The sequence below is a fragment of the Cricetulus griseus genome, chromosome 2 (genome assembly GCF_003668045.3).
Source record: "Cricetulus griseus strain 17A/GY chromosome 2, alternate assembly CriGri-PICRH-1.0, whole genome shotgun sequence".
Taxonomy (NCBI): domain Eukaryota; kingdom Metazoa; phylum Chordata; class Mammalia; order Rodentia; family Cricetidae; genus Cricetulus; species Cricetulus griseus.
The window spans coordinates 148,343,354-148,351,897 of record NC_048595.1 but is presented as its reverse complement, the minus strand read 5'-3'; the positions used below and the strand labels follow the sequence as shown (position 1 = coordinate 148,351,897).

General features: G+C 40.5%; 1 pseudogene; it reads left to right on the top strand.

Moving 5' to 3' along the window:
* The first annotated feature begins 730 nt into the window (after positions 1 to 730).
* Positions 731 to 1,078, top strand: LOC107979877 (annotated as a pseudogene).
* The last annotated feature ends 7,466 nt before the right edge of the window (positions 1,079 to 8,544 follow it).

Genomic DNA, 8,544 nt, shown 5'->3' with positions numbered 1-8,544 from the left:
AGGACAGCCTCTAAAGCCACAGAGAAACCCTGTCTCGAAAAGCCAAAAAAAAAAAAAAATCCAAATATGCCAATTTAAAAATAGATAATAGATCTAAACAGAGAATTTTCAATAGAATAATCTCAAATGTCCAAGAACACTTAAATTTTCAATAGAATAATCTCAAATGTCCAAGAACACTTAAAGAAGTGTTCAACATCTTTAACCATCAGGAAAATGAAAATCAAAACTGTAGATGAAAGTTTCTGTCCCATCTGGTCCCACAGCTGTTTAGTCCCAAATAAACACACAGAGGCTTATGTTAATTATAAACTGTTAGGTTGATGGCTTGGCTTCTTATTGGCTAGACTTCTCAAATATTAACCCATTTCTCTTTATGTATATCCATGTGGTCTTGGCTTATTGGTGATGCCCAAGCCTCTTGCTTTCTTGGCAGCTATGTGGCATCTCTCTTGAGACCCCTGTCTGTGTCCTCTCCCCACTTTCTCCTGCTCTGGTAGGTCTGCCTATCCTTCCTGCCTGGCTACATCCTGCCTGTCCATTGGCTGAAACAGCTTTATTAATTAACCTAAGAGAAACATACATTCCCAGCATACAGAAGGACATTCCCCACCACAAAACAACTCTGAGATTCTATCTTATACCCATGAGAATGACTGAGATCAAAAACACAAATGAGATCTTGGCAGCTGCTCTTGGCTGGAGGCTGTCTTGCACCTAAGGCAGGAAGATGGTGGCCACAAAAAAGATGAAAAAGTTCCTGGAATCAATCAACTCTAGGCTCCAGTTTGTTATGGAAAGTGAGAAGTACATGCTGGGATACAAACAGACTCCCAAGATGATCAGACAGGGCAAGTAGAAGTTGGTTGTCCTCATCAACAACTGCCAGGCTTTGAGGAAATCTGAAATAGAATACTATGCCATGTTGGCTAAAACTGGTGTCCATCTCCACAGTGGCAATAACATTGAATTGGGCACAGCATGTAGAAAATACTACAGAGTATGTGCACTGGCTATCACTGACCCAGGTGACTCTGATATTATTAGAAACATGCCAGAACAGATTGGTAAGAAGTAAACCAGAAAACCTTTCCTTTAATAAAACCACCAGAGCTCAAACAAACAAACAAGAAAACCCAGAAATGACAGCTCAGCTCATACTGGAGAGAATGTGGAGCAAGAGGAACACTCCTCCACTGCTGATGGGAGTGGAAACTTTTACAGTCACTTTGGAAATTGTCATGGCAGTTTCTCTAGAAACTGGGACTCAATCAACCACAAGACCCAGATATACTACTACTGGACATATACCCAAATGATGCTCAATCATAACATGAGGACATTTGCTCAACTATGTTCATAGCATCATTATTCATAATATCTAGAACCTGGAAACAACTTAGATGTCCCTCAACTGAGGAATGGATAAAGAAAATGTGGTACATTCACACAGTGGACTATTACTCAGCTGTTAAAATGCTTTTCTTCTTAATGGTCACAAAATGCAGCCCTTGCTCAAGTCTCCTCCCTCAAATACTTACAGGCTCCCTGCTGGACCATTATCTGAAAGTTCAGCTAGCAGTCTTCACAGTGATAGAACATGGGAAGTCTGTCTACAGAGTCTACATCAAAGGAATGCAACATCCTGTTCCCTGTTCATTTCCCTGCTTCCTGCCTGGGACAGAAAGCCTGGCTCTAGCCTCTTACTATGAACCTCTCTCATGTTCAGTATAAGTGCTGGTTTACTTGGCAGGCCAAGGTCACCTCATATGACTTTCAGGAATTAAATCAGGCCAATTGGAGGGACCACAGCACAACTGAGTCTATAACAGTTTTATTGAGAGCATTTAGACTTTTATACCTTTATCAAGAACAGAATATAATGGCAATTGCCAGAATCAATACAATTGTAGTTGCCAGGATACAATGAAGTTTGAAAGTCATACAGAGTACACAAGATTAATATCTAAGACCACTTGTCCTGTCAAGTCTTCCTGCTCCTTGACTATTAAGAGAACATACAGAGAAACACCAAGTGGCCTGAATGCTTTATGGCCTGAGGGGGTGCATCAGTCTCTCAGAAACTGGAAGGCACTTTGTGCCTCAGGAGCCATTGACTCCAACCTGAAAAACCTGTGATGCATACTTGTGGTGGCCGTCTGCTTCTTATGTAAGTAACTTCTCCCCGAAATAAATCATATTTAATATTTGAACCTAGTTCCATGAATCCTTATCTGTGCCTCCACATATACTTCTCAAGGTAGTTAGGCCAAGCCAACCCATGGTTCTCCACACTTCAGAAGGAATAAGAAGAGGCTCCCTCTTCCATCACATGGGTGCTGATTCTCTTAGGAGAGGTCAAGCATGTTGCCTGTCAGGGTGCTGCTCAAGCTGAATTCTCTTTCAAACTGCAGCCATGCAGTTGTTTCTCTGCCTGCCCGTGGTATTAAAAACTCTCAAATAATCTATCTCTGTCCTCTGGAACTTGTCCACATCATCCAAAACCTAATAGTGGTAACTAAAGAGCATGGGTACTGATGCTCCTGTTCTGTCTGGGTTTGAAAGTCACCACCCTTATAACCTCCTGTTCTCTGCTTTCCTGTCCTGTCCTCTCATCTCATCTCCTCTACTCTGTCTGTCCTCCCCTCCCCTCCCTTCCCCTCCCCTCGCCTTCCCTGCACTCCACTCTCCTCTCCTATCCTCTGTCTCTCCTCCCCTCTCCTCTGTCTCCCCTCTCCTCTCCTCTGCTCTCCTCTCCTCTAATACTTGTGTAAGCCCAGAATGCACAGCTGGGTCAACTGTGGCTCCTGTTAAATGAGTGACAGTATCAGAATTGGTAGCAGGTGTGTGATCCAACTTCTTTTCAGGCTTTAGAAACAACTCATTAAATAGTTGGAAATGATACTTCCTTCAGAGCAGTATGTTGGGGAGTATATATCCCTGAATAGGGAACTTTGTAACAAGTAGTGTTTCCCAATGACAACACACTCCCTCAGTGATTTATAAATTGTAACAACTCCACATTACAAAAATAGTAGCATTCTATAAATTCTATAAACAATCTTATACACTGTCACCAGGTGTTCTATGGGAGAAAGTGGAAGTAAGGCTATGAACGATACACTTAACAGTCTACCTTAATGAATTGGAGGGATCTGCTCTCTAGTCAAGATAAAACACAGTAAGGTCATTGCATCACTATCCATCAATGCCTAGGAATTCAGAGGCAAGAAAGGCTAGTAGGAAGTGAAATAATTAGGTTAAGGTTAAATGGAAGTTAGAACATTAGCTGGTGCAACAGAGGTAAAGGGAATTAGTTGAACAGCTGGAAGAACCCATTCTCCAGGTACTGAAAACCAAGGAGCCCAGGGAAGAAGACTGAGAAGTAAGCACTGTGCTCAAAATACCTGTTCAGGTATTTATATTTATTCCTCTTAGTCTAATATCAAAGTCAAAGGAGTGATTTCACTTGTTTACAGGATGAAGAACTTATCTTTCCTTACAGCTTCAAGTTCCCATAAATCGGCCCAACCTTGTGGTCATCTCTACTGAGTCCTTGTTATGCAAAAGATGAAATAGCTAAAAAATGGCACAATGATAATTTAAATACAGAAAAGTACTGGACATTCTATTTATGCCCACCCCCCCGGTTTTAAGGGGGAAAAAACAGCTTTTTTAAAAAAGTAACTGAGGTTGAAAGTCTATTCTACCAGCGGCGAATTGGTGTTAGTTTACATATAAGCTAGACATCCAGGGCTGAGTTTGGAGGTTGACTGCTGAAGGATGAGTCCAAGAAATCTTTGTGAAAGTACGCTATAATAAAAACCAAGACCATAGATGACATCTCATCATTAAAACCTCTTCCTCTTTATACTTTCTGTGAGACATTGTTTTCAGTAACCTTTGAAATCCCAACAGGGAAAAAACAAGGCAAGCTTTGTCTGAGATTTCCAGCAAAATTTGGTCCTTTGTCACCAATGGAAAGCATGTAGTGTACTCTGGGGAGAATGCTAGGGTAAGTTCTTGAAGTCTGTTTCACATCAGCTAAGGCTGGCAGGTAATTCCCTATTCCTGCCACTATTTTGTTAAGAAGATAGAATGTGCTGTAAATCCCCTCAAAATTAAAAAATAAGGACCAATTTTTCCACCCCCAACATAAGTTAATTCAACTAAAATGACTTCTTGTAGAATAGTTAAGGGAGGTCTTAGACCCACATCTTTCTCTACCCAATTACTGGAAATCTTTTCCTTTATTTATTTATTTTCCTCTCTGGCCTTCCTGACCATGGCCCTGGCAAGGAATGTGAGTCTTCTACACAGACTAAGTAATGCATCATGCCAGACTTGTGAATAACATCCCCCACTCAATAGGAGGCCAAGGAAAACAAGTCAATAACAAGAGAATTTTGACCAAATCAAACAAGATTACTTATTTTCAACAACTAAAGAGAAATGCAGTTTGAAACCCAAGGTGAGCTCCCTGCTCCTGGTGCTGCAGTTAGACTCTGAGACCCCACTTCACTGAACTGTCAATCAATACAGTTACTAAGCTACCTATTTGATTTCAGCAATTGTTCTGCTAGTTCCAATCAGGAGATCATCAGTTCAGCCTGCAAAGGCAAGAGACAGTAATCAATACCTTTTGAGTGAAGAACAAAACCCAAGGTGCTGTGAGCCACTCTTGCGGGATCCCAAGGACACAATCATGAAAAGCATTTGTGGGTAGTCAGGGGAGGGGTGAAAGAAAAGAAAGGAAAAGAAACTGCTTTTCCAAACAAATACAATACATTTCAAGTCAATTTCAAAGGACTATCAAAGCTTGACAATTATGTCTGCAGTAGTAAAATCTTGTCAATGGTAGGTAAGGATGTTTTGATGCAAAAGTCAATTGTTTATTGACTTTACAAAATGGATGCACAGAACCAGATGTTTGTGCATTCAAGTGTGGTGTGTGTGTGTGTGTGTGTGTGTGTGTGTGTGTGTGTGTGTCTACAGAAGCCAAAAGAGGGAACTTTCTGGAACTTAGTACTCTCTGATTGATCTTTCCTCATGTAACCCCCTTTTCTCTCTCTCTCTCCTGAGCCTCAGATAACCACCTACTACATCTTTCTGTAATATCACCTTCCCACACCATTATTCTACACACCAGCGAGATCTCACAGTACTGGTCTATCTGTGGATGTGTTTTTACCCTGAGCATAATGATGTCCAGTTCCATCCATGTTGATACAAATGATAAAATTTCATTGTTTTTATGTCTGAATAATGTTCCACTGTGTATTTGCACCATGTTTTTTCTACCCATTCATTGCTTGACTACAATCAGCTATACCATACTCAGTATATCAAAAATGCTATAAAATTTATTTGGGGAAGTTTTTAAACATTAAAAAATGTTTGAGGAATCAGATACATTTAATATGATTTAAATATTATACAAGGAAGAATAAGGCAAGTGAATGGTCAATGTGATGCCAAAGTGGATTATTGTAGAGGGAAATGCTGACCATGCCCACTTGGGGCTGCAGAGATGGCTCAGCGGTTAAGAGGACTGACTGATCTTCCAGAGGTCCTGAGTTCAATTCCCAGCAACCGCATGGTGACTTACAAACATCTATAATGAGATCTGGTGTCCTCCTTTTCTCAACAGTTTTTGTTTTAGTTACAATAAAAACAACAATAACAAAGTACACAATATATCAATGTATTGAAACATTGCATTGTACCAGTATTTGCTTCAGCTGTCACCTTGACAGAGTTACCTGGGAAGAGGGAACCGCAACTGAAGCATTGCCTCAATCATACTAGCCTGTTGCCATGTCTGTGAGACATTTTCTTATTGTCTAATTGATGTAGGAGGTCCCAGGTTATTCTGGGTGGTGCAATTCCTAGACAGATTGGTCTGGGCTACTTAAGAAAGCTCACTGAGCAGGACACAAGGAAGCAGCTTTCCTCTATGGTTTCTGCCACAGGTTCCTGCCTTGAGTTCCTGCCCTGTCTTTCCTCAGTGATGAACTGTTTGTTACCTGAGTGTGAGATGAAATAAGCTCCTTCCCCCTCCAAGTTGATTTTGATAGTGCAATGCTTATCAGCACAACAACAATCAAAGTGGAACACGATGCCATTGACATGTACAATTTTTGTAATTTGACACAAACAAAAAGGCAAATCTGATGCAAGCTGTTTTCACACAGCTTTCTATAATGACAAAAAAGTGAAAGGTTAAGTATTTGGAGTGAAAGCACATTTATTTGTTTCTGGATTTGAGCTTCCACCTCTCCCAATTTTGATGGACAGGACAACTGTCAAGCTCTCATAATTCTAAGGTCCGGAAAGGGCATGCCTGTGTATTTATGAGCCACAGTAGAGGGATTGAGCCTTGCCTTTGTACCTTGCTCTGGTTCATCCTGCCCTTGTGGGCATTTATATAACCCTGAAAGAATTTGTCTTACATAAGTCTATCTCAGGGAGCATGAGACAATCTCACTTGGCGCTAGACCAACTCATGCAAGATGAGAAATAATATGAAATAACTACTATTATTAACAACACCATTTATTAGGCCTATAAGATGATCCAAGGGAAGTCAAAACTGTCCAGATACATTGCTTCATTTAGTCCCTTCACAAATGCTCAGAGTAGGCATGGAGACATGGCTCAGCAGAAAAGAGAGTGATTGTTCTCCAAAGACCTGAGTTCAGTTCTTAGCACCCACACTGTTGATGGGGGATGTCCTTCTGCATATATGTTTCTCTTATATGTTTATGAATAAAACACTGATTGGCCAGTAACCAGGCAGGAAGTATAGGCAGGGCTACCAGGTGAGAAGAATTCTTGTGAGAGGACTCAGAGAGGAGCTACGAGGGAGCTGTCATATAATGAAAGAAACTCTGTCTACACACTGGGGCAGACTACTGTGTCTAACTCTAGCTCCAAGGGATCAAACACCCTCTGTGACACACACACACACACACACACACACACACACACACACACACACACACCATGCATTCATGCATACACATGCACAAGTAAAAATGAATATTGTTTAAATCCTAAGAGGTAATATTAATGTTATCCACAGCAGATAATGAGGAAATAAGACTATAAATTCTTAAAAATAATTATGATGGCCAGTGCCCTGCTCAGAGCCACGTGAGGCCTGGGGACAGTACACTGTGGATCCCATCCCTGTGGGGTCCAGCCCACACAGAGATTGCCAAGGGCACAATACTACTCCTGCCTCCATCCATGGAAAGAGGAGAGTCATCAGAGTATTGGACCTACTTGCACCCATTGGGGAACCTTGGTCCCATACCCACCAGAAGAAGAAGAGACTCCTTCTGCATCCACTAGAAGAAGGGATGGGAAGAAGACAATATAAAAAATGCATTCAACAATAGAAAAACCAATATGACACCACCAGAGTCTAGGGACTCTATACCAGCAAGACCTGAACATGCCAACACTGATGAAGCAGAAGAGAATGACCTTAAAAACAACTTCATGAAAATGATTAGAGGCCCTCAAAGAGGATATGAGAAAATCCCTTAAAGAAATGGAAGAAAAAAACAAATCAAAAATTGCAAGATATCAACAAATGTCTTACGGAAAGCCCAAACAGATGAATGAAACAATTCAAACAGTTCAAGACCTGAAAACTGAAACAGAGACAATAAAGAAAACACAAACTGGGGGAATGGTGGAAATAGAAAATCTGGGTAAACAATCATGAAAAACAGATGCAAGCATAACCAACAGAATACAAGAAATGGAAGAGAAAATCTCAGGTGTTGAAGATACACCAGGAAAAATAGATTCATCTACTAAAGAAAATCTTAGTCCAAGAAATCCCAAAATATCCAGGAAATATGGGACATTATGAAAAGACCAAACCTAAGAATAATAGGTATAGAAGGTGAAGAAACCCACATCAAATGTGCAGAAACCATAATCAACAAAAGCATAGAAGAAAACTTCCCCAACCTAAAGAAAGATATGCCAATGAAAATGCAAGAAGCTTACAGAACACCAAATAGAGTAGACTGCAAAAAGTCCCCTCACCACATAATAATCAAAACCCCAAACATACAGAATAAAGAAAGAATATTGAGAGCAGCAGGAAAATGTCAAGTAACATTAGAATTACACCTGACTTCGTCATGGAAACCCTGAAAACCAAAAGGTCCTGGATAGATATTCTACCAACACTAAGAGACCAAGGATGCCAGCCCAGACTACTGTACTCAGCAAAGCTTTCAATCAATATAGATGGAGAAAACAAGATATTCCATGACAAAACCAGATTTAAGCAATACATAGCCACTAATCCAGCAATACAGAAAGTACTGGAAGGAAAACTCCAACCCAAGGAAGTTAATTACAACCAGAAAAACATAGACAATAGATAATCCCACTTTACCAACAGCCAAAAGAAAAAAGGGGTGGAAATCCACACACAATTACACCACCAACAACAAATCAGAAACAAAGAAGAATGAACAATCAATGCTCGTTAATAACCCTCAATATTAATGCTCTTAC